Source organism: Sinocyclocheilus rhinocerous, unplaced genomic scaffold (genome assembly GCF_001515625.1).
Source record: "Sinocyclocheilus rhinocerous isolate Xijiao unplaced genomic scaffold, SAMN03320098_v1.1 scaffold473, whole genome shotgun sequence".
NCBI lineage: Eukaryota > Metazoa > Chordata > Actinopteri > Cypriniformes > Cyprinidae > Sinocyclocheilus > Sinocyclocheilus rhinocerous.
In genome coordinates this window covers 383,753-410,953 of record NW_015643184.1, presented here as the reverse complement: position 1 = coordinate 410,953, position 27,201 = coordinate 383,753, and the positions used below count along the sequence as shown (strand labels likewise).

At 37.9% G+C, this 27,201-nt stretch overlaps 1 pseudogene; it reads left to right on the top strand.

Moving 5' to 3' along the window:
* The window catches only part of LOC107757088 (centrosomal protein of 112 kDa-like), a 95,589-nt pseudogene that overhangs the window by 33,632 nt on the left and 34,756 nt on the right, over positions 1-27,201 (top strand).

Sequence of the window (27,201 nt, the reverse complement as noted above, 5' to 3'; positions counted from 1 at the left end):
TCTGTTTTTGCTTCAAATTTCGAAATTATACAGTCTAATTTAGATGAAAAACTACTCATGCTGCATGTATGCTGCAGCTTTGTTTGGATCATGATTAAAATCCAGTGGTTGCCTCTAATTTTAAATGGAAAGAGCACAGACAAAGCCTAGTTTGTTCATATTAAGAGATTTCTTTTATTTGTGTAACTTACTTGTTTGATTTGGGGTTTGTTTTAAAATTTCAATTTAGTTTTGTTATATTTCAATTTCACGAAGAAACGTGCAGCAATAGCCTAATAAAATGGTCAAAGACTCCAGTTTTTTTGCCTTCAGACTATGATTCCATCCAGCCGGAGGATATCAAACATGTTTGATATTTTTAGCCGATTTTAGAACACGTTGTTTTCATGTGTCAACATGTCTCCTAGCAACAAGGCGCACGTTTCCGCATGAGTTTGTTGTGATTGGAATGACTTGAAAGTCTGGTTGTGTGTGATCCTCAATTGTGTGGTGTATGATGGACAGTTTTCCATTGTCACTATTTACAATAAGTAAGTGTCGGTAAGTGTATGATGCCTAGTGTTTTAAAAATCTGTTCAGATTTTAAAAGTCGTGTAGTGCATTCCAGCCTTTAGTTCACTTTGATTATTGTGAACATTTGAGGCTGTAATATTTAGTGCTGATTACAAGGCCCTGTTTTTACCTGGTATTAAGATTTTCATTGTTTTCAGTGATCTGATCTCAAGTGGTCAGGTGAGATGCATTACCATTTATATTATTAACATGCATTTCAAACGTGTATCCTTTGACCACTTTTGGGCGGCGAGTAGGCGGAGCTTCACTGCGGTCCAGGACACATTCAGGACACTTAGTGTTTTCCCGCTGTAAATGTGATGTGGTCACATGCATTTTTGTCTACCCCCGTATATAAATTCTGTGATCTGATCACAAAACATTTTAGACCCTGTTTACCCCTGTATTTAGCACTGATCACTTGTAATCGGATCACCAAAAATGCCAGGTGGAAACAGAGACCAGTTGTTTGTCAAAGCACAGCCTCATGAGGGTCTCAAGTATTTTCCCAAATGAAAGGGGGGCATAACTGGACAGTCATAGTCCGACCTGATTGCCCCGCTAATTATGAGACTTAATATAAGCTGCTGCCAAGCGGCTCCCTTTCAAAAGTCTTCAAAGCTTCAGAACTGTCATAAAAAGGCTGCTTTAATAATTGGGCCGACACAATCAGGTGAAGATAAGTTTTAAGATCAGTCTCAGACACCTGGCTGCTGCCTGCCGCCCCACCTTCAAAGGGCCGGTCCGGTCATAAAACAGGACGGTGAGGCGGATTTCTGTCAAGGGCACATCTGCAAAGCAGAGGCCGTATACACCTGCAGGCCAGTCGTCTGCCAGCGGCTGTTCACGGCTGACCTCTGACCTTTAGAAAATTAGATCAGCTCTGTTTAGTTACGCTGAAGGGCGGGAGCTGATAAAGCGTGTTGAGTGATTGACACTTCTGCTGTCCTGTCACAGCTGCAAGATGCTTCAGGCCGAGCTGGAAAAGGAACGAGCCGACAGCAAGAGGAAGATGAGCAAGATGGAGGACTCACTCAGGTACGTGCGGCTTATCTGAGTGACACCAAATTCATTAGTACAGTCTTCTCTTTTAAAAGTACACTACAGTCAATTTTACAATTCAAGATTTTTTTTTTACGTTAATGTACACATTAGTATTCTGTTAGGCACTTTAGTCAACTTGAAATCAAAAATGGACATTTTTCACTCTATTAATACATGTTGTCATTGTCAAAATTTTGTCATGCATGGTGCATGTTATTCATTTCACACATATTTTTAATGGGATAAAATAAAAATTAATTTAATAAATATAATAATAATAATAATAAACTTGGACCAAAAATTGTTTATCTCAAACAACTTTTCCTTTTCACTAACTTTACTTTTTCATTAAGTTAAATGCTGTTTCCTGTTCTCAATTACCGCATACAGCTATATATTGTAGTGTTATTTTAGTATCAATGAGATACTATTATAGTTTTTATCAATGATTTGAATCCGTTTTTAGTTTTACATTTTCATTTTACTTAAAGTGTTAGGGGTTTTGTGTGTGTGTGTGTGTGTGTGTGCGCGTGTGTCTTTAGTTTTTGTCTTTGTTGTTTTTCATGTTTATATTTTGTATAATTTTTTATGTAAATTTTAGTTTAGTTATTTGAAGGTCAAGTTAAAAAGAAATGTTGCCTTGGCAACTGGCTGACATAAAGTTTTTACGAAATAATGGTTATATAGTAAATGTTAATACAATTTAGGGTGTTTTAAACAAGTGAATCTTGTTAAAAGTTACATGCGGTGGCCGTGCTGGAGCATTTCCTGAGCATCAACCTTTGCTGTGTGAACAGCAAAATGCAGACGACTTCACGAAACTAATGATGAGCATGTAAACAAAAGAGAGAGAATTAAATTCAGCGCTTTTATTTCCAACATGCGCTCATTCATGGCTGTATTATTTAATTCATGCAAAGTTATGTCTTTATTGGGACAGGACTTGACGGATTCTTTTTAGCCGACTCCGACTTCACGTGACTAATGATGAGCATACAGACAACAGAGAGAGAATTAAATACAGCGCATTTATTTCCAACATGCGCTCATTCATGGCCCAAAGACTTAAACTACTTCAGTCTGTGTGCATTGAATTTATTTAATACACGAGTTTCACAATTTGAGTTGAATTACTGAAATAAATGAACTTTTCCACAACATTCTAATTTATTGAGATGCACCTGTATGTTATTTCAGTTAAGGTTTATTATATTTCAAATAAATTTTTTTTTGTTTTGTTTTGTTTTAATTTCAGTTTCAGTTTTAGTTAACTATAATAACCCAGGTACACTGTTACAATAAACCTTGCATAAAATGTTTTAATATAGTTATTTATTATACTGTTATTTGGATACACAAATGCTGCTTCTCATTTGAGTGTCCAAGGGCAATATTTGGTCAGTCTTGCCTCCCCGACTGCTCTGGAGCCATAATATCCAGCAGTGCTCCAGTATTGTTGTGTGCTAGCCGAGACCATTAAAATGTGAACAATGCTGTGGTCTGGACTAGATTATGGGGCTGTGGAAGAGGCTCTGCTCTAAGTCCTGTTTTGGGAAGGCCATCTCCTGGCCCACAGCAGAGTTCTTAGATGTGGAGCAAGTGTGGGGTTACTGCCTGTGCTCCCGGAGCCCGTTCCCAACCGCAGGAATGCAGCGGGAGATGTGGAAGTGGTTAGGATGGCGTTTTGAGGAAGCTCGCAGGGTTTGTGTGCCGGGTGGAATCACACACTTCAGGTTAGACGCCGTTCGAGTACGTCTGGCCTTGCTTTTTCACTGTCACTCACGGAAAATCAGCAAAACTCCCCTGATAAGCTGCGTGCCATGTTCAATTTACCCACCAGGCGCAGATGTGAGATTATTTACAGTGTCTAAACATTGGTGGAAAACCTCCCATTTAGGTTGAAGAATGACATCAGGCTGGACCCGACCCACCGATGAGCTCATTATTTGCTGTTTGTTTGTTTGGCCCTTGTCCTGGTGCATCACGCACTCTTGGCAATTACTGTACGTGTTTAATTAGATTTCAGTCATTAACTCTGCCAGTGGACATGTGACATCATCATCTCCTGGAGCACAAGACCTGGTTCTTAATTAACAGTTTTTACAGGAAAACATTTCCATGACACACTTTCTGATTTTTTTTCCCGTCACTTTGTTCCAGTATAACTTAAAATGTGTTTTCATCAACACATTTTTGGAAAAGAAGGCAAAAGAGGAAGGGTACCGCAGAATGTGCCTATCTCTAGGGAAGGGGTCGGCTTGTTTCTTTTCTCTTAGGAACCGCATCAGGGACAGAAATGATCTCTTCCATTAAGGGGCATTTTTAACCTTTCTAAGGGCAATTTTTATAATTACATGTATTTATACTGCAATTGTGTAGTGATGTGAAATTAAGAAATTGAATTTAAATTATATTACATTTTAAATAGCCTACATAATGTATGTTCTGTAAATTATCAAATTAATAAACAGGAACTCATTACAGCGTAGGGCTGCAATTGACAAAACAAATTATTGTTAATTATTGCCCTTGATATTGTAGCTCAGTAATGATTATGAAAACAATTCTGTCAATTAACAGAATGCATTAAAAAAAAAACATATTTGAGAAAAAAAACTTTCAAATTAAACAAAACACATCTGTCAGGAGGGCATGGCGTTTTAAGCCACTGTGACATTAGACTTCTATGCACACTGCAACGGTCGTAACATATAACACATCCAAAATGTAAAAAACATGCAATCTATTCCACTTTACAGTGCAATCCTTCAGATTTAAAGTTAGCGTTCTTTTAATTTAGCTCAGAGGGCACGCCATGATGTATCAATCTTCTATTGGCCACACGTCTTCATGTGCTATGAATTCGCAGGGCAGATTTCACTAAAACTAAACTTTGGAAGGCAGCAAAATTCATGTGAGCTTACGTTCCTGTCTCCTCCATTCTCATACATAAGAATGAAAGTCAATGGAATAAAAAATGTAGTGTGTAATGTAAAGGCTTAAGAGTTAGTTTGAAGCACTTAATATAAAGCACTTCTCATGTTTAGGACTTGGAATGTGCACTTTTTCTCACATCAGCTCACTCTGTGCCCTTTGTTGTTTTTCAGATGCATGTGCAACATCAAAGTATAACCATATTCCAAAGTATATCCATATTCCAATATTGTCTCATCCTGGGGGGAGAGACACGTACCAATTTTTTTCCCCCTTTTTCACTATACTACAGCACAATGTGAGTTATATATTATATAAATATAGATGATGCATTCACTATTTTATATAATATTTAAAATAACCACATTGATCTAACATAAAGGTTCCTACAGTATTTTATTCCTTTGTATCAAAATTCAAACATATGACTTCTTGATATATAGACAAACATATGAAATCTTACAGCAGTTTATTGTTGGATCTTTTGTCAAAAAAAAAAAAAACCTAAAATGGGACAACTATTAAGCAAAAGAAAGCAGGTCTGGCTGTCATTGGCACATATGTAATTTAAAACCGTTCCAGGACGTTTTGCATGTCTTGTTCCGTATAGCACAACACTTCCTTTCATCTGCTGAATTGTGATTTTTTTTTCTCCGCCGTTGCTTTAAAGTGTCGAGATGAAACGAGTCCCGTTATCTGACGTACGCGTGCACCAGACACACATGACTTAGGATGAATAAATTAGCCCCGCATGAGCAATGAACAACACAGATGCCCATTTGTGTCAATAGGCAAGCACATTTACACTGCAGCGCTCATCGAGCTAATTAAACAGTCATTGGGCTAACGAGCACCCAGGATCCCCGATCTGCTACCTACCTGCGTTCAGGGTCTTTTTGCCGCTTTAAAGTCAGCACATAACTTCAAACGGCCAGCCAGCACACACATCAAGAGAGCACCGCCTGATAGCGGAGATCAGAGGATGAGCGGAGAAATTTAAACGAGATGAAACCGCATAAAGTGCTGGCTGCTCACAGCATTATATGCAGGCTGGCATGTTGGACACACTTTCATGTGCATATGTTTTACAGAGAGGCTATGAAAATGTATGTAATATTTAGCATGACTTTTAGCATTTTTGCTTGTATTTTTTATAAAGTATTTATACTTTTGTCGTTTTTGCATGCCCTTTCGATATGCGCATGTGAATTTAAACATGTATGCATGTAGACACAAGCAGCTGGTGAGCTGTTTGTTTGTCTGAGCCCCCTTCCCATCAAAAGAACCACCCCCTTCCCAATGCAAATGAGAATTGGTGCATTGTTTAACTTTCTGTTGCTATGGCAATACCATAGTGAGCTACCACGCTTGGAAAAAACACAAAGTTAGCTGTTTGTGATCAGTGTGTTTGTCTGATCATCAGAGGAAATGCATATACATGATGAACCGTTGTGTTCTGAATGTTCAAACTGGTCTTGGTTTTATTTCGACGAAGGTGATACAAGAACTTCTTGGAGCTGAATGCCTTTGAAAACCCTTTCTTGTCCCTTCCTGCTGCTTTTATTTACCCATAGCGTCTTTTTTAATAATTCCCAGTCAAGTCAGTGAACTCAGGATTATTTCCATTCATGCTTGGATTTGCATAGAGAGATGCTTGTATGCTTTGCATCTATCTCTGTTTAAGCACACGTTACGCAAGACAGCAGCGTCACCTAAACAGCCCAATTCAGTTCCCATCACTGCAAATGACAGTGCAGTAGACCGTTTGACTTAAAATGTGGCATGACTGTCAGTGTACACTCGCATGAGGAGAGTGCCACAGGGGTATGTGCTTGGCCCGGCTGTGTTGTCCCACGTCTGCAGCTGCGGATCTCTTTGAGTTTCGGCTGCAGACCAGTCCGGCTCTGGTGGGGGAGGAAGGGAAGGGGGCACATCCCTGGGGATTCAGAGGCCAACATCAAACGGACTAATCACTGCAGTCCCGCTGGATCAAACGGAGGATAAGAATAGGCAAGAAAATAAACCAGCTGGCCCTAAACTCTGTTCCTCATTTTGAAGACGATAGTGTTGCATTCCCTAGATTAAGCGCAGATTAAACTCATCATTTGAATTTGCACAAATCTCCTCTCCTACCAAAACTTGATTTTGCTGAGCTCCAACAGACATAGAAGAGCCTCATTTGGATTTGGATATGTATTTTTGTTGTTCTGCTCCAGTTGATGCTCCAAGCAAGGGAGAGTCAGGGAGTTAGGTTGCGTTTGCAGTGGCATACTACTCTTACTATTTTGCATTATGCATAGTGCAGTATATGAACTTTGTTTTGCATGTCTGGATGGCTTACTACATTCAGAGCACACTGCATGCACACTCACATCTGATGTGCCAAGCAAATTATATCAACCAAATTTTTTAACCAAAAGTTAGTGCTGAAAGAAAAATTAATACGATATTGGGTTAAAAATACAGATATCATTGCTATTTCATGAGTGATGTCAACACAAGCAATAGAGATTGGCCTTATTGCACATGCACAGTCATGTAGTAAAGCTCTGAATGTAATCTGCTGCCTGATTCAGATGGCTATATCAGTGTACTTGCAACCAGCATTGCAACAATTGGTGACCTCCATTGATTTAATTGTTGTCAGTGTGAATGCTCCATTACACTTAAATATACTACATTTCTGTTAAAAGACCTCTCTCTTTTTAGGTTGTGACTTTTTGATGTGGAGAGATTGTCCAGTCTAGAAAATTAAATAAAAAGTCCAGGAAGTTAAAGAAAATTCAATTCCAGGCATATTTAAGTCACACTATCCCATGTGTGGTTTAAGGCTTTGTGATGAATGACAGTTACTAGTTGCGCTGTTGTAGAACATTGCACACATGTCTGATTATATGCCAGCATGCTTTAATGCATACACGAAATTTTGTCATTATTCAATTAAAGACAATAACAATAGATATTTCATTATTTTTCCAGACCATGAATTTGTGGGTGTTTCTTAAACTGTGATGTATGCAATTTCAACTTTTTGTTGTTGTTATATGAGAGTCATATTGAAACTATCTTTGAAACTCAGTGCCTTAATATTTTTTTATTTACTTTTCAAATAACTTTTCTGTAAACATTGTATACTGTTTTATCTATATTAGTGCTTAAAACAATGCCGCTGTGAGTGAAATAAGCATAAACCATTTCAGTATTTATCAGATTATTTACATACATTTGTATACAGTTATTTACATTTTATAATGTCTCACTTGTAATGCTGTTTTCATCATAAATAAAGAGATAATATTTTTATTTTGTATCATTTCATTTCAGAAAATGTGTGTGTTTGTTTATTTTGGTTTAGGATCAGGATTTGAAATTAACACCCGCCAACCCGCCAAATGCGGGTATATAAATCAGCTGTGGCGGGTAACGCTGTCAAATCACTAGCCAGTTTGGCGACAATAACACACTCAGCAAAATATTGTCTAATTATCTTTATCGATAAAATCCCAGAAAATATTGAGATATTATTTTTTGTCAATATCGCACACCCTTAGTACCGACACAAAATGATTTGCAACAGTCGCTTTGTCATGTAGACAGCCTCAAGCTGTTGGTTTATTTCGGGGTTTTTTTGGCTGGTAGAAGTTATGAATGGCCGGTAACTTAAAAATTTAGTAGCCAAATTGGCTGATGAGTAAAAAAGTTAATTTCAATCCCTGTTTAGGATACATACAGTGCTAGCTATAGCAAGACAAAGACATCCGCCACTTTGTTCCAGAAATGTCTACAGTGTTATTTCCACCACAGAATGTGATCAAACATGATACTTATATGTTGACATGTTGACATAATTCTTCATTGTTAGTGGACAAACTATATAAACTATTGAGAGCTTGAAGAGTTCATTTTCTAAAAGTCGCAAAGTGGGTCAAACATGTCCATAGTTGAAGAAACATGCATGACCCTTCATCTCAGCATAAAGAGGAGTCAGTTCTTGAGTGCTGCCTGATTGAAAGTCTGCAGTATTGCTCTTGGCAGTAAACAGTCCGCATGTGTTGCTGTGTAGACGCTTTCATTTTTAAACTCTTGATCGTGGATAGGTGACTGAAATCTGATCTCAGCTTTGATCTGTTAAGTTGATTCAAATACATGCTTGTGCAACTCACCCAACGCCACAAACACGCTGAATTTCAGAGAACTTACAGGCAAATGACGTTCTGCATATGTGGCAAGAACGCACTTTTATTCCCATCATCTGTTTTAACTTGTTTGTAGTTATGTGAATTTTTTTTCCCTCTTCATTCTAACTTTGCATTGTTTATGAGTTATGGTCTCCATACATGTGTGACTAACACATGCCTGATGTTCTGAAGCATTACTATAAATTAATGAATCCAAAGTGTCCAAAAACACATTGAGAGAAGGCCTTTCGGCGGGGATTCGTTCGCTGTTTCTAGGAGAGAATCGGGAGGCGTGTCCTGTTGCATAGGAATGGAGAAAACAGCCCCGCTGGTCCGTGCATCTGAAAGCATTTAAATCGAACACAGTAACACTTTCCACAGAGCATTACATGCATACCATCAGCCCCTGCTTCCTGCAGACACCTGCTCTTCCTGTAGGGGGCGCCATGCAGACACACTGATCATCTGGCACGGCAGGAATAACCTTTCAGTGCTAAGCTGAAAACTACGTGTTTGGAATTTCCTCTGGAAGTTTTAAAGGGATGCAGATGTTGTTTTCTTGTATCATATGCAAACCACATCATTGAATAATCGCCCCACACTTAAAGCAGGAGGTTTATGGTGTGTGTCATTGAGTGTGTCTTTTGCACTGGGAATGACATTAATTAAGAGGCGTCCCTGAATGTAATCCCACCCAAGAGTAACACACTTCACTGATTCAGCAGCACACACTCCCGGTGGTCCACACGGTCGCAACAATCAATGCTGGTGAACAACAACTGGTGCGTTTCTTATTTGGCTCGAATAAGTGATTGCATGTCTATTTGGGTCAATCACAAATTTAAAAGAAAAAAAACTTTTAGCGGTTTTTCAAAAACGGTTGCCAAATATTTTCTCACCATCAAAGCTTGTCGAAGCAAATATTTTTGAAAGCATGCAGGCACTCTGAAAGAAGAAAAATGCATATCGCTGGCACACTGAGCTGCATGTTGATTTCATGATCCTGTACTTGGAGGCTATATGGCTGGGTTTGGGGTGGAATACTAGCTTACTGAATTTCAATCAGTAGTATGCTGCATTCTCGTGACCTCATCATGTATTTCAGTTAGAAAGTGCCATCCTGTTATCATCTGTCATCAGTTTTGCATTTTTGTAATCTAAATTTGTGTAAAAATGTTTCAACTTTTGTCAGTCAAATCAAATAATGAGTCAAGAAGGTGTTAAAAATCATGTCTGTAATTACTTTCATCTCTCACTATCCACCTTATTTTGCAATGTAGAAGTAAGCTTTGAATCTGCAAGACTTCCAGTTCATTAGCTGCTATAGGTAAATAGAAGAATAACAAAGTGCAATAAATGGTTAAACTGTTTGCACTGCACACCAATTAAAATACAATTATAACAAATACCAATTTGCAATATAAAGAAGCATGACGGACTGTTTTTGTAAAAGTAAAATAACTTATAAATTTGTCAAGTAATACAAATGGCCTGCTCTTGTGTGAAAAATAAGGTGGATAGAAATATAATGTCAAGTCGAGCCCATTGCATTGTGGGATAATCTACCCAGCATAGTTTGACCTGTAGTATACTGCAAATCAAATGTAGACCACGTGGGTATTATATGCATCTAAAGAAAATTTGCACAGTATGCATTCTGTATTCTGCGGCTGTAGTATGTTATTCAGAATGTAGTCTGAAATTGCTGGAAGAATGATATATTTGTCATTGAACTTCCCACTCTACTAGAGATTGCATTACATTGGGTATAAAATGACAAGCAAGAAAGTCACATCTCAATCAATAACTGGCCATCTCCTCAAAGCTTAGGCGGATATTTGACCATGAGCGCAGGGTGTTAAGACTGCATGCTCATGCAGCGGCTGCTGTTATTTTTGAACGGTGCGTATTTGCATGTCAGTCGTAAAGTGCGCAAGGCTGTTTCTGTGCGTTTCTGGCTCTGGGCACTGAGGAATGAGGCACTCCTCTTTTGAGGACGCTGAAAATTTCAGCTTTGCATTTTCTCTCTGGCTTTAATGTGTTGCCTCTTTTTTGGGCCCCAGCTTTGATCTGGTGCTGGATGTGTTATCATTCCGTCATGATGAGCTCATGGAGTGGACAGCTTTTGGCTTCACACTGGTGTGGAGAGGTGTAATCCACCTGGAATCCATATGTCTCTCCTAGTGTGTTTATAGCCCACGTCCAGAGAGACGGAGTGTTGGCCAAGTGTGAGTCTAATATGAAGATGCTGCGTATATAATCTGGAGTTTGTACAGCTTTTTAGCCAGATGGTTTCGTTCAGATGCTTGGTGACATATAGAATATTTATGATATGTATGATGAAAAAAAATCCAATATAAAATTAAGCAGTCAGTATATATGACCCATTTAAAATTTTTACGTTGCTGTGGTGGACATAGGCGGAGGGTGAACCAACTCCAGGGTAAGGCTAAACGCAGCCAAATGTATTAAACATCATAAACCTGTCTTTTTAGGCAAGAACCAGACATGGGTGTCATGTAGGCTAAAAAAAAATGTTTAATGGGACTGAATTTGTATTTAACGTGATTACAATTTATTAAAAATGTTAGAAATTGATCATTATATAACGTTTTCTTTCCACGGTTTTAAAACAGCAAATATATTTTATATAGAAAGTATCACTAACATTGATCTATCGCGAGTTTAAGCACTCTCAAAAAAACAAAACTCTCGTTATAATCACTGAAGCTGTATACACTGTGAAATGAATCTCTTACTTACATTGTACGTACATCTGCGCTTTGTTGTTTATGATGAGAGAATTCGCAAGAGTCCGGAATTCAGTCAGCGAACACGCGCGCACTCAACAAAACTGATGAGTTTGAATGATGACTCATCTGAACGCTTCTGATTGGCCATTGCATTCCTAAGCTCAACAGATATGTGTGTGATTGGTTAAAATGCGCAACACTGAAAAAACACCTAACATGAAATACGGTGCAACATGAGCAGATCTTAATTTAATGCCGCAATCGACACTGTCTATTCATATTCACTTTGTTAGCAACAGACGTAATAGATTTAATTTGTTTGTGCAGGGGCATTTTTGCTCCCCTAAGCAAAAATAAGCCTAAGGCTAAGCCTTCCCCAGCCTTACACATGGTCTGCCTATGGTGGTGGAGCAGTTATGAAATATTGCCCTTCTAAATACTTTCCAGCATTTCAGTAATAAATATGCATGCAAATTACAGCGAAGTGCAAAAGTTACCCTACGGTCATAGGCGGAGCGTGTGTAAGGCTGGGGAAGGCTTAGCCTTGTCTTAACCCATGTCTGGTTCTTGCCTAAAAAGACGGGTTTATGATGTTTAATACATTTGGCTGCTTTTAGCCTTACCCTGGAGTTGGTTCACCCTCCGCCTATGCATACGGTGTTCGGCAGTGGTAAAAAAAAAAAAAAAAAGACATTTAAGCAGTGAATTTTGAATCGATTTCTTCTTGTAATTTGTAAACTGGATTCAGTAGGTAAAACAGTAGGAAATTCCGGCCGGGGAATTTTACGCGGGTGGTGGGAGAAAAACACAGATATTTTGGATTCGGACGGCAATAAAATCACAGACTAACCCCTGTAAATGCTGAAAAAAGCTTATGTCCCCATGAGAAACAATTACAATCCGAATTGAGCTTTTTAGCACAAACTGGGATTTGGGAAGTCTGATTCATTTCAAAAGATTTTTTTTTGTTTTTCATGACTCAAAAATTGAAGTCCCCACATGGCATTTTGCTTTACAGGGCATTTACAAATATCAAATACAAATGCAAATATAAAAGTTTGGTAACACTTTATTTTAAGGTGTCCTTGTTACACATGTTACATGTGCTTACTATTATAATAACAATTAATTATGCATAATTACATGCAAGTAACCCTAAGTCAAACCCTAATCCTAACCTAACCATATAGTAAGTACATGTAGTTGATTAATATTACTCAGTACTTAAATGTATAATTACACTGTAACAAGGACACCTTAAAATAAAGTGTAACCAAAAGTTGTTATAAAAAGTATATTGCAGGTAAATATAGCTGATATATGTAATATTTATAATTTATTAAAATGTATTACCTCTGGAAAAAAAGATAATACTAAAGTAATAAAGTAATTTCAGAGCATATGTTAATATATTAAATATTTTCAAAAGGCTTGTTTTTTTGTCTTTTTTATTTTTAGCAAGTGTCTTCCCCAACACTCATGGGTTATTACACTTGTGTGTGTCACTAATTTGTCAGTGTAAATCTACAGCCTGTAGAGTAAATTCTTTGTTCTTTTTTGTATAGTCAGACAAAGTGTGTTTATTGTGGGATCCATCACGGGTCAGGTGGCGTGAAGGTCACAAGCCCAGGTTCTTTGCGACCGTGGTTGCCAGAGACTCAGGCATCGGACGGGTTGAACGAAGCCTGGATGAAAATGAATGGGTGCATTTGTGTGCATCTCCAGTCTTATTTACAGTACAAGCTCCCCATCGAAGCGTCCTGCTCTCCACATTGGAGGCGTCCTGTGGTTAAGGAGGTTTGGAAAATTGACCCTCCTGTCTGACTTGTGGCTAGTCGGAAGCACTGTTGCCCTTTCCTTAAATCCCTTCCTTCTGCTTTTCCCCAAAAAAATCCCCTTAAAGAGTGCAGGATGAGAAGGATTTCCTCTGGTTTGATGGCACATCTTTAATTTGAGTCTGTTCGTCTTCCACTCTTCTCCGAACACAAACCCCAGCCAAAGCCGACGGCCTCTGCGGAGCTGGCTGGATGAAAATGAATGGGTGCGTTTGTGTGGCAATAGCATTTGAATTAGCAGCATCTCCAGTCTTATTTACAGTACAAGCTCCCCATCGAAGCGTCCTGCTCTCCACATTGGAGGCGTCCTGTGGTTAAGGAGGTTTGGAAAATTGACCCTCCTGTCTGACTTGTGGCTAGTCGGAAGCACTGTTGCCCTTTCCTTAAATCCCTTCCTTCTGCTTTTCCCCAAAAAAATCCCCTTAAAGAGTGCAGGATGAGAAGGATTTCCTCTGGTTTGATGGCACATCTTTAATTTGAGTCTGCTCGTCTTCCACTCTTCTCCGAACACAAACCCCAGCCAAAGCCGACGGCCTCTGCGTAGCTGGCATTCCCCTTTCCCTGCCGCGTTGCTTTATTTGTTCCTTCCTCGTTCTGCCTTCTCATCTCACCCCTCTCTGTGACGGACTGTCTGCTCTTCTCCACTTCCACACCCTTGGTCAGCCTTTGTTGCGTTCTCACAGCAGTGCACCTACATAGAAACCATAGAAACCATAAGATGAACCTTAGCCTTCTTGAAACTTGATGATGCTCGTTTATAGATCTTCTTGTAAGCTGAAAGAAAAACATAGGTACTGGTTATTTTCTGCCAGGACATTAGTTTGCAATCATTTTATTGTAGCCCTAAAACTAAACGCAGTGCGCAATTCAAAATATGGGGATACTGAATACAGAAAACATATTAACCTTCATATTAACACCATATATTGCATTAACACAATACATTGGGCCCAGTTTTTAGGGACTTACTGTAGATCTGTGTAGTATACTGGCAAGTTTTTAGCAAGTGTTTTCAAACCACAGTCAGCCTCTGTTGCATTCAGAATGCACCTACACAGCCATTAAACAGTACCTTCAAAACAAGGCAGTATTTAGTGTTACACATGTTGTTTATTACAGAATGCACTATTTTTGTTTTGGTTTGGCCAGTGGTTCCCAGCTGGTTTTGCTGCAGGACACAAATTTTCACACAAAGGCTCAACACAATGAAGTACTTGGGGGCAGTCGTGGCCTAATGGTTAGAGAGTCAGACTTGTAACCCTAAGGTTGTGGGTTCGAGTGTCAGGTCCGGCAGGGGTTGTAGGTGGGGGTATGACCAGTGCTGACCAGTGCTCTCTTCCACCCTCAATACCACGACTGAGGTGAGACCCTTGAGCAAGGCACCGAACCCCCAACTGCAAGGCACCGAATCCCCGGGCGTCGCAGCAATATGGCTGCCCACTGCTCGGTTGTGTGTTCACTTGGATGGGTTAAATGCAGAGCACAAATGGCTACACATCACGTCACTTCACTTCACTTACTATACAAAAGTAAAAAACTTAAAATCAGATGTTAAAATGTACTAAAATTATCTGTATTACCTTTGAACTGCAAAGGGCCACTGTGTAAAGTTATTAGACCAAATAGGAGGATGTAGAAAAAAAAAAACAGATGCAACACAACAACTAAAGACCAACCAGTTGAGAACCACCAAACCGCTGGAGCCTGTCCCAAGCGTCGCGGGCCGCAGGTGGGGGGAACATTCAATTCAATTCAAGTTTATTTGTATAGCGCTTTTCACGATACAAATCGTTGCAAAGCAACTTTACAGCAAATTAAGGTTCTACAATATTTAGTGGTAGCTTATCAGTGGTGACTGTCAGTTAATGTACATATGGCAGAAATGTACGGAAAAATCAATTAAAGACGTAATCAAACAGATGATGAACACTATTAACAGCAATTATTATATGATGCAATCAAACTTATAGCAAAATGTGGTAGTTCTGTATGTTGTTTCAGGGTTGGCATCATCTGAGGTCCTCTGAGGGGTTGGCATCATCTCTTCTCAGGTGTTCTGGATCCAGACTGAAGTTTGTGTAAATCCTAGTTCCCGTGGCAAAAACAGAGAAACAAATAGGGACATAATTAGCGTAGCTGCTGTTCCAACCAAGCAACATTGATTTGTTTAACCCAAACTAAAGAATAATAATGTGCATTTGATCAGATATAACTTCAGTACAAGATTATGATATGCATTATTTGAATGCTTGGCCAAAGAGATGTGTGTTTAATCTAGATTTAAACAGAGAGAGTGTGTTTGAACCCCGAACGTTATCAGGAAGGTTATTCCAGAGTTTGGGAGCCAAATGTGAAAAAGCTCTACCTCCTTTAGTGGACTTTGCTATCCTAGGTACTACCAAAAGTCCAGAGTTTTGCGACCTTGGGGAGCGTGATGGATTGTAGCGTGGTAGAAGACTAGTTAGGTACGCAGGAGCTAACCCATTAAGGGCCTTATAGGCAAGTAATAATATTTTGTAACTGATACGGAACATCCTAGACAGATGGACAGTAGTTGAGAACCACTGGTTGAAAATTCCTAATGATAACGTTTTGTTATCTATGAGGTGGTAATTTGCCTCATTGTAGATGTCTTACCCACCATAAAGCTCCTATGAATTCAGTCTGTGCATCAGTCTTAACCTTAAACGGTGCGACCAAAATGGTGAATGCTCCCATTTATAAACCATAATGGTGTCTACAAGGTATTCCGTAGAAGAACTAGTCACTTTTTATGCCACAACAATGCTTGAGGACACTAGGGATTGAAGCCAGACTTCATACGTCATCCCCTTGTCTTTATTTTGCAGTCTCTATGACAATCCATTTATGATATTTAAACAAACAAGGTAGTTAAAGGGGTCATATGATGCGATTTCAAGTTTTCCTTTCTCTTTGGAGTGTTACAAGCTGATTGTGCATAGATAAGATCCCTGAAGTTGCAAAGACTAAAGTCTCAAAACCAAAGAGATATTCTTTATCAAAGTTAAGACTCTAAGGAGGGGGCTTTGTAGAAAACGAAGCGTTTGAGAGAGGCGGGGCATAGAGGACCTACAATAATGTACAGTATTTGAAAAATAATGTGTTTTTTGAACATTAAAGCATGTCAACATATTCTGTTACACCAAATACACAAAATAATGATCTTTAAAAAAGCATCATATGACCCCTTTAAAAGTCAGTGGCTCACACCATGTCTATATTGCAAAGAAAGAATGTACAACAACATCATATGATGATTTTATCCATCAGGAATTGCTTGGATGATGAATAGTGGTCTCTTTGGCAGGTGGTTAGAAGGGAGGGGTTAAAAAATAAGAGGGCTTGATGACGTCAACCAAAAAATAAAGTCATTTCAGAGGCGAAGCAAGACGTTTTGTTTTCTTTGGAATAATGTTGACTGATTAATTCTTTACAATAAAACCCAGAGCACGTATGAAGAAAGTGAAAAGGAGCAGTTTTGGTTTCATGTTGAGTGTGTTTAAACAAATTTGTGATTGCTGTTATTGTAACACGAATAGGATCTTGTTGGTATTCTTCACCATAAAGACAGACGAAGAGAAATGAACAATTAACTAAACCTCTAACTCGCTAACTAACTAATCTTCTCTTCCTCGCGATGAGCTGCTCCTTCTTCTCTCTGGAACGTCTCAAAATGTTCAGAGAGAGCTATTTTTGTGGCTTCACCTTTTTCTTGTTTCTTTCTTGTTTAGACGCCTGTTTTTCTTTTTCTTTCTTTCTTTCTGTGTTTTTTTGTCTGCTGGTTGCTCCACATCAGAGATGAGCAGAAGGCTCTTTTGTGTGTGCTCTGCCCTGAAGGCATTCATGTTGCAAGACAGATTAATAATTACAGACTACACAACAGTCAGGGAGAAACAATTTCTAGATCTTTTGATGTCAAACATGAGAGAGACCAAAATTACACAGAAAAGAGGCCATAGAAATAAAAAAAAAAGTTATTTCTTTTTGCGTTTGTTTTGTTTTTAATTTCCTCTTATTGTTATGCCTGCTTTGTGTGTGTACACTAAATGAGATGATAACTAAAGAAGGATGTCCTTCTCTTGAACTGATGAAGATGTTCATTTAGAGAAAGTGCTTTATACTGTATATATATATATATATATATTTTTTTTTTTAATGCATATTTATAATGTTGTGTGTAAAAACAAATGCTATTATTGAAATGTTATGTTTTTCTTATGTTGTTATGGTAAATCATGATTTTACTAAATGTTTTACGAAAACAATTCCCCGCATTAAATGTCTTGTGTTGCAAAGCATTGCATGTCACATATTTTAATTCACATTTCCTCTTTATTATTGTTCAGTCAGTGTTTTTTTGGGGGGGGATTTGCGGGTTAGCTTGTTTCATTAAGTACTAATATGTAGTTTCACGGGCCCTGATGAATTGTTCTTACAACGAAAAGTAATTACCACAGTAATTACACTCGTTTGAGGGAGGGCGAGATGTGCCACACACACACACACACACATGCATGGATATAGACAGTGAAAGCAGGTTGACAAGATCTTTGTAGCAGTCTGGCTTGCATCTGACAGCTCTTTTGGCGGTTGTGTCTCAGCGTTGTTGTCAGACATGAGTCTGAGACGCTGTTTGTTTTGCGTCGACACACATTTGTGCGCTGAAGTTCTCTTTGTGAACATAAAACGCTTCCCCAATCAGCTGATAAAAAAAATAAGAATAAAGCGCAACATTCTGCTTTTTATGCTCCATCTCAGTTATGTTAGAGCACATGAAACAAAGCTGAGAAGAGCTTTGACTCTGTGTTCTGACTCCTAAGAATAATGCAAGCTCATGTATATACACAGGGTGACCCAATGTGTGTTTTTTATGTTGTAGGGATAAAGAGGAGCAACTGGTTCGTCTTCGGGACAGTCAGAGACATCAGGCCCAGCAGGCTGAGAGCACACTGGAGAGCTTTAAGAAGCAGGTGGAGCTCAGCTCAGAGAAGACCTACGCTGACATGAAGCAACAGGTGAGTCAAGGGCACCTACAGTTTATCCTGTGTCTAACGGTTTATGAAAGTGACGCTCTGTCAAGCTCACGGTAGCAGTCATAGCATTAGCCTCAGACTGCACACTGGCACCCATACTGACTGAAATCCAAATCTGGTGTTGGTAGCTACTATGCAGCTTCAGAAGTCATGTTTACAAGTTTCCAGGTTACTAGAATGAGCATTTATACTGTATGTGGAAGAAATAATCACTGGATTTGAAAGAGTTAATGACATCATCATTTTTTTTTAGATATTTATCACCGGAATTTCAGCAACCGAAAATATTCACTTTTTAATGTCGCATGGCCGTTCAGTGTCCATTGCTCATTAGTTAGCTAGAATAAATAAATATAGATGCATTTCATCTAAAACATGTTTATTATATTTTACTTAATTTGTTAGTGATGTCTTCATTTTCCAATGTACAGTATATTTGAATAAATCTTTCATGAAAGCAAGTTTTTATTACAGCCACTGTTAAACTGTTTACATATTGGTTATTGGTTAATTAAAAATGTGATATAAAACATGGCCTTGTGTGCAATATAAGTGTTTATATACAGCACAGTTTTAATTTGAGTGATGATTATTAAATAAATGTAATGAATTAATTGATTATTACATAGACTTTATTTTTGGTTTTCAGCTAAATGAAGCTTCAGTTTCGGTTTATGTAAACATTTCAGAGTTTTAATTGAGACATTTAGTTGTAACCAAACAAGATATCTGGATAGGGAGTATTTAAGCACCTTGATACATTTCTGTTGTTTATTACCCGATGTTAACTAATTAGTTTAGTTTTTTTTTTGCAATATTTGAATTATTGTGTTAAAATATTCTGTTCTAGCAAGTATTATTTTTAGGGTTTTGCTGCAACAAAGCCACACATGGATCCTTTTGTCATTATGAGGAATGCAGTAAAAACTAGTAATAGTAAGAGTCTGCTCAACTTCTACTTATGAAATCTAACTGTGTTTGGATGGTTCACAATTCAGTCATCTCTTTCTGTCTAAATGTACATTCTTGACCAGAATGAACTGCAATGTGGCAGCCGAACTTTAGGCTGAAAACGTGAGACGTTCTTTCACTGATATCTCTGTATAATTGAGTTCAGGGTGTATTTGATCTGTGGATTGTTCCAGAGAGTCCAGACAGCAAGCGATCAGTACTGCAGACTGGATCATAAATCATATCCCCTCGTTCAGTCTCACAGGATATCATATGGGCAGTGAGCATCTCTCAGACGACAATTCATGTCATTAAAAAGCTTCCAGCATGACCTAATAGTTAGCACATGTGGTGCTCATACGGGCAATGCAGGTTCCATCTGGCTCCCAAGGTGCGTTGATCTCCCATCTCATTCCCTGACCTCTCTCACATAAAGAGAGATTGCGTTATCTTCATTAGCCTCCTCAACTGTCTTAAAAAGCTTTTACACTGTTTGAATCTGTTTCTCTGAGACTTGGTATTGGATGAGCAAACAGATCTCATTGTTAGTCATCTGGAATAGTTACTCATCCTGACATGTATTCTGTGTGACTCTTTGCACATTCACTATTTCCATCGTAACAATTCCAGCCTCCCAAACAGCACCGTTCAGTCTGCCCCATCAACACAATGCACATGACTGCAGCCACACATCACATCCTGTGCACAGATGCTGGAGCGGGCCGCTGCGGCGCCACCCGGGTTCACTGCCACAGCTGCGTCCAATGTGTGCAGAACCAAACATTCACGCTATTGTTACCTAGCTGTTAAAAGCTTCTTATTTAGGTTTATATAGCCATCAAATAACAAAATTCATTCTTCAAATCGTCATTCAAAACTAAATGATCCAATCAAATTTGATTTGGTTTACTTTCTTAATAAATATTATGACTGCACGTTTTTATAAAGAAACCATATTAAAATAAATAAATAAAAATGAATAATAATCATAATCAATGATCCTATGAAATCATGGGCTGCGTTTTCCAATCTTAGATCGTAAAGGCCATTGATGCTAATGGTTTTTGCAGTCTGTTTTGATTTAAGATGCTTTTGAAAAACACAGCCCTGAGGGATAACATCAAATCCGCTTTATATTATTGCTTCAAATGAGATGATTACTTATGTACGATGATGATTTAGCGGCTAGTCCTGTTGTGAATATGTCAAGATTTAATACTATAAGAATTGTATATTGCTTATACTATGTGAAAGTTATTGTCACAATCCTGGTACCGCTATGCTAATGGCAACATGTAAAAGTTCCATCCTAAAACACACCACAGACGTTCTTAGCACATATGAAATGGAGGCTTTATCCATCTGCTTTGCTTTAAAAAGACTCACAGTCCTGTCATCAGTACTCTTATGAAACCAATGCAGAAAAACAGAAGAGAAACTCGTCTCGTGTCATTCCACTGAACGCTAGCTAGAGGAGAGCCAATGAACACAAGAAAAACAGACTGAGTATTCACACTATGCATGCTAAATGCTCAAACAGAAAGCTAAAGTGTATATTTTCTGTGCTACTAGCATCACCAATTTAAATGGTTAGCAAACTCATGCCATCAGATCAGTCAGTGTTGCTGTATTGGTCTGGTTGGAATACTCTCTATTGTTCATCAGACATCTGTCATTAGATGAATTGCGTAATATTGTTCATCCACTACATTGTGTAGTGTCTGATTGACAGCAGGGTTCTGTTGATAGTGAAACTGTCTGTTTTTTAGTTTCATCTTCTCAGCATCAGACAATGCCTTGATGGTGGAGATCAGAGATATATAAGTAGGAATCAACCCAGGGTCACTGGAAATACTAAAACCAAGTTCAGTTTTATCCGAAACAGATTATTGTGAATCTAGCAATGTTTATTACGTTGTCAGTCGAGTGTTTGAAATAAATCCTTCTTACACAGAATAAGGCACGCAACATATTTCATAGTATTCTAAGGAGTGATAAAGGCATTACATTATAAATAGACTTTATTTTAATGAAAATTATAATAATAATAACTCAGATAAACCATATATTGTCATAATCGTGTGTTTATCAGTCACGTTGAATCAATAAAAGCAGTTAAATCTTCTGTTTATCCAGCTACCGCTATAGGCATTTCCTGGGTTTCTTCTGCGGGGTGTATTTGGAGTTTCAGCGCGAGACCGTGCTTCACTGAAAGATACGCATGACAATCACAGCTTCTATCGAATTGCGATTTCGATTCCATTTCGATTTATCGTGCAGCCCTAGTTTGTACTGTATTTATCGCTGTAGTTCAGGAATGAAATGTCCAGTAAGTGGCACTAAATGGTTAATGCTCTGTCACATTTGAAAATAATGTACCACGTACACTAAACCTAATCTATAGTGTTAACAAAAGCAAACATAAGATAAAACGCATTTGCTGAAGCAGCAATGCCATTTTAGCTTGCTTCTACAAGTCTTTGAACTCCTTTTTCATGACTCATGTTTCATGGGACTCGTACCCAAGTGCAATGTGTACCAGGTGCGCTATCAAGCAAGTTTACTATGTCAGAAAAGCCATACATATGGAGCTGGTTATGTGATGCAGACGTCAAAATGCATTAGTTCACAAATAATGCACTATGGTAAAAGTGTTTTGAGGTCATAGCACAGTATTGTGCTAGAAACCGCACAAAACGAATCTTTATTAATCTGTCATCATAATTTGTGTGAAAAGGAATGAAAGTTGTTGGTGTCTTACTCCCACTAGTGTGCATTTCAGGTGGAAACTGCAGTGAATAATATGTATTGGTACGTTTTGGGAGTTTTGCAGGAATGTAGCTTAGGTTTGTAGGAATACCCCACATCCAGCATTGGATGGAGCACAGCATTATTTCACAGTTATATTCTGTGTTCTTGTGCACGATCAGTAATCAGTAATAAGCTTTAAACAGGCTTGCATTAAGTCATGTTGGCACAGTGTGGGCAGAGTTCTTCTGGAGCGTTAAACTGGGCAGACTGCGTGTGTGTGTGTGTGCGCGCGCGCGTACTAATGGTCATGTAGTTGTGGGTGAGCGTTAGGGGATGCTAAAGCTCTCGCTGGACTCAGAACTGCTGCCCACATCCTGCTCGTGTTCTTTCTGATTCACCTTTCTCTTTCCACCCTGTGTCTCCAGCGATCATCATCTGTCCAAGATTCAGCCCACATCAAAGTGTTCCACACTCTTTTCCTGCCACCCCCTCTCTTTCTCTTTTTTTGCTGTCCATTTGCATTCGTCTGTTTGTAACAGCATCATAGAAAGGAACGTCCTCTGGATAATCAGACATGGCCTTGACTTACACATGCTAAATGTAGAGTATCTTCTAAGAGTTTGAATCCATTATTCTGATCCTGTGCCCTGGCTTTCAAAGACAGTGTTCAGATCGGAATACTAGTGTAGTGCTTACTGCATACTGCATAGAATATACTAGCTTGGTTCCTAAGCCTACTGAGCTGCTTACTTAGACATACTGTAAAAAATATACAATTAAGGTACAAAAAACAGCAGCTGTGGTTGTTAGTAATTCACTGTAAAAATATGGTGACGATCTTTCAGGTATGACGGGATGGTATATCTGTGCTGTTATATGTTTTTACTCATAACCGTAACTCATACAGCTGTGCTCAAAATTTGTTCTTACCCTTGGTAAATATGATCAAAGAAGGCTGTGGAAATAAACCTGCATTGTTAATACTTTTGATCATTTATTTAAAACATTTACAAAAATCTAACCTTTCATTGGAGAATAAGAATTTAAAATGGGGGGGAATCTCATTATGAAATAAATGTTTTTCTCTAAAACACATTGACCACAATTAATCATACCCTTTTATTCAATACTTTTTGCTACCTCCTTTTGCCAAGATAAGCTTCTTAGTTTTTTCCCATAATGCCTCATGAGTTTGGAGAACACCTGGCAGCAGGTCAGAGACCATCCCTTCATACTCTTCAGATTCCCAGCTCCATGTGGTGATTCTCTTCAGTTCACCCCACTCATTTTCTATAGGGTTCAGGTCAGGGAACTGGGGCGGCTATGGAAGGAGTTTTGTGCTCAGCGACTCATTTTTAGGTTTGTTTTTGGATCATTGTCCTGTTGGAAGATCCAGCGGTCCATTATATGATTTCTAGCAGGGATAGTCAGGTTTTGATTTTTTATCTGTTGCTGTTTGATAGAATCCATGATGCCATGTATCTGAACAAGATGTCCAGGACCTCCGGCAGAAAAATTGGCCTATAACATTAAAGATACAGCAGTATATTTCATTGAGTGTTTGCTGCTAAAATCTATTTTTTAGTTTCATCTGAGAATATAATTTTTTAGCAGCAAATACTCAAGATGAGTTTGTTGCACACAGGGATAAAAAAAAAAAAAAAAGTACCCCATGTGTAAAATTAAATATACTGCTGTATCTTTAATGTTGTTTATTTTCACAGCCGCCTTTGATCATATTTACCAAGGGTATGAACAATTTTGAGCATAACTGGACTAAAATAATACAAATATATAAACATGAACTGAAAATCCGACCATAAATTGAACTGTATTTTACAGCAAAATATATAAAAAAAGAAAGAAAGAGATGTTAAAACATTTATAATTTTTCCCTGATATAAAATAGTAAGGTAGCTTATAGTTAAATTAAAAAGTTTTTACAGTATTTTGATGTGAATTGCATTGTTAAATATCATAGGCACTAGCCCAGCATGAAGACATTGCACACATCCCATGGGGCAATAATATTGTTTAGTAGAATTTTTTTTTTCAATCTATACCAAAAAAGTATCAATCCATTTGACATGAACTACTTTATTCTCTGTATTTGTGTCTTGTTTATTTTTATGCTTATTAGAATCATTAGATTATCAACATGTTAATGTCATTAATTGCGTCCCAAATCACATACTTAAGCACTATTCTATGTAATTTTGTAGTGTAAATAGTGTGAGAAGTGTGTTCACACTGGGGGAAAAAAAGAAAAACTGAAAAAGAGTGCACTTTAAGGATAATTCACTTAAATAACCTAAGAAACTAAGTGTGGAATGTTGGAGACTTTTTGCACTTAACTTTAGTTAAAGTCGCAGCTTTAGTTACGTAGCGGAGGGGGAGGAGCTATCAGCCTCTGATTATGCATGACACAATAACCTTATATATTTCATACATATAATTCATACAGTGCATAAGTACAAGTGCATAGTGCTTCATTTGGGACGCAACTATTGTGAGTCAAGTCTCTTGTGCCCTTCTCGTACAGTGAAGAAGATTGCAGTTCATAATAAAATTATATTAATGTAGTATAGTATTATATAATGCTTATTTCAACTGTAATTGATTGTGTTATCTGCTTTCAGATGGAGAAAGTAGAGGCTGATCTGATTCGCTCTAAATCTCTCCGAGAGAAGCAGTCTAAAGAGTTCAGTTACCAGCTGGAGGAGCTGCAGCGAAGATATGTGCAGCAGGTGAACATTTTCTTCAAATCCATTGACATTACATTAAGTGTGACTAACGATTTTCTTTTGGTAGAAATGTAGACGAACAAACCATTTACTCAGGCTCGAGCGTTATTGCATTGAGCGGCACAGTTCATATTCAAATGACATGATCCACTCTCTCTAGATGACTGAATGGGCTGTCGCAGAATCAAAAATAGATTTATTTTCACATGTTAAGATCCCTTATCATATTCTATTCAGTCTCCACTTCCTCCTGATTAAAAATGTAACATGTTCATCATTTAATCAAAGTCTTGTTAACTGATAAGATGCTGGCTTTGTAAAAATTTTACTGACAGGAATGTGTCTGTTATATTTTTTCTTTTTTAAGATAAAAATTGCAAATATTGAAATATTGTTCATCTCACAGTCTTATCACATTGCTATTTAGCAGTATATATTATATAATTAGACAACAGAGATAGAAAGACGGTGGAAGAGTGATGTTTAATTTGGATGTACAGTTGGGGCCAGGAATGGCATACATTTTAGCAGACACAATGCTCAACAAAGTTGAGAGTTAGCATGCAAAGCATTACTGAGAACATTTTGTTGCAGCTGCAGCCAAATGGTTTTAAAGACAAAATTGGGAGGTGTAGCGAAAAAAACGTTCACTTAGTGATTACTTGGTAGCGATGTCCTTAAACTGCTCGGGCAACCTCATTACATGTTATTGATGTTGCTTAGTTTTGTTTCAGTATACTAAAGCAGAGGTTCTTAAACCTTCTCAGCCCATGATCCAAATAAGACGTTTTGTTTGTATATGGGACCCACACTCAGAAAACCATGAGTTATGCAGTATTAGGAGTGTGCGATCTGATGATTTTGTACTGTGATCGATCGATCTTGAATTATATAATATTCGTGATATGATATTTTTGTCATATTACACACCCATATGCTCTATTTGTTATATGCTTTAATTTCTTTGTGAGAAACTGATAACTATACCTCTTGCGAGAAGTGATAATATCTAGTAACCATAGTTTTGGTCACAAAAAAAAAAAAAAACAGTTGTTACTATAACAATTTCTTACAGTGTTTAATGTTTTATAGAATTTGTAGGTTTTATAATGTTTTATAAAAAAAAAAAACTCCATCATACCAGGTCAGAGGGATTGTTTGTAAGCATCTCACTGATCCCACTTTGACAGACAATGCTCACCTAATATTTCTAACTTGATGTTCCACAGCTGAAGAATATTTATCTCTTTCTTGTGGCAGCTTGTTACTTTTGAACTCGCCCACATAATACATTGTGGGTGCTCCTTGCTCTTTCTCGGGTTATTTAAAACCGAGACAAAAAAACTTCTTTTTTCGGTTTGGTTAGTGTGCTCAGCAGTGGGTGAATGACAACAGTCTGATGTGACATACTATAAGAAGCTGAATTAAAGCCTAAAATCGAAACGGAAAGACAGCCAAATTATCTTTTTTTCCATTGTTTTGTAAAAGATTCTATCTGCCTGCAGAATCCAGTCCTGCTTTGACCCCAAGTCACTCATTTGTAAGGCCTGGTCAAAAGCCTGTGGTGTTATCATGAGATTCTATTCTAGCTAATCAAATTGAACAGTGAAGTCTTAACAGTGGCAGCTTGTTGAAACAGTATTATGGAATCTGTGTTCATAAAACAGGTGACTTTAGATTGGTATTCAATGTGGAACCCAGTCTGAAATCAATTTTACTTCTGTAATGTGACATGTATCCACATAAAACTATATGCGCCAAATTTCATTAAAAAAAAATACAAATTGGCAAGATTTGTAGTAGAGAAAAATATATATTTATTTGTCAGACTTTTAGCAAATTTTAAAAAATGCTTTTTTTGTCTCTCCCCTCTTCTTAACTCACTACCCATTGGTCCTCTAGACTTTGTGTCATACCAATTACAATTGATTTGATAGTATCGCTAGAGAAAATAAAAGCAATTTTAATGAAACTGTGGCAGATACCGTTGCCAAGGTAACAAGCCCTCAAATATGTTGAGTGTCTAAACTGAAGTTCAAACTGTACTCACTCACCTAGAGAAATCGAAAACTAGACCTGACAGTAGTGTCAATAATAGTAGATTTAATGGGTGAATCTGACAGAAATATCCAGGTCATATTTCACCCCAAAATCAAAGAAATATATTTGCTTAAAGAGAATACTTTTACATCACAAATGTCTTAAAAATGTCACAGTGCAAATAATCGTATTGTCTTAAACTATGCTTCATATTATTTTCCGGGTTAACTGTGGCCTGAAATGGACATGTTTATGATATTCTTGAGTTTGACATCACAATATTACAGTAATACATTTTACTGATATGTCAAGCGTTTAGGAATCACTGTGAAGCATCTGTTCTTCTTAGAGCAACTTTGTAGAGG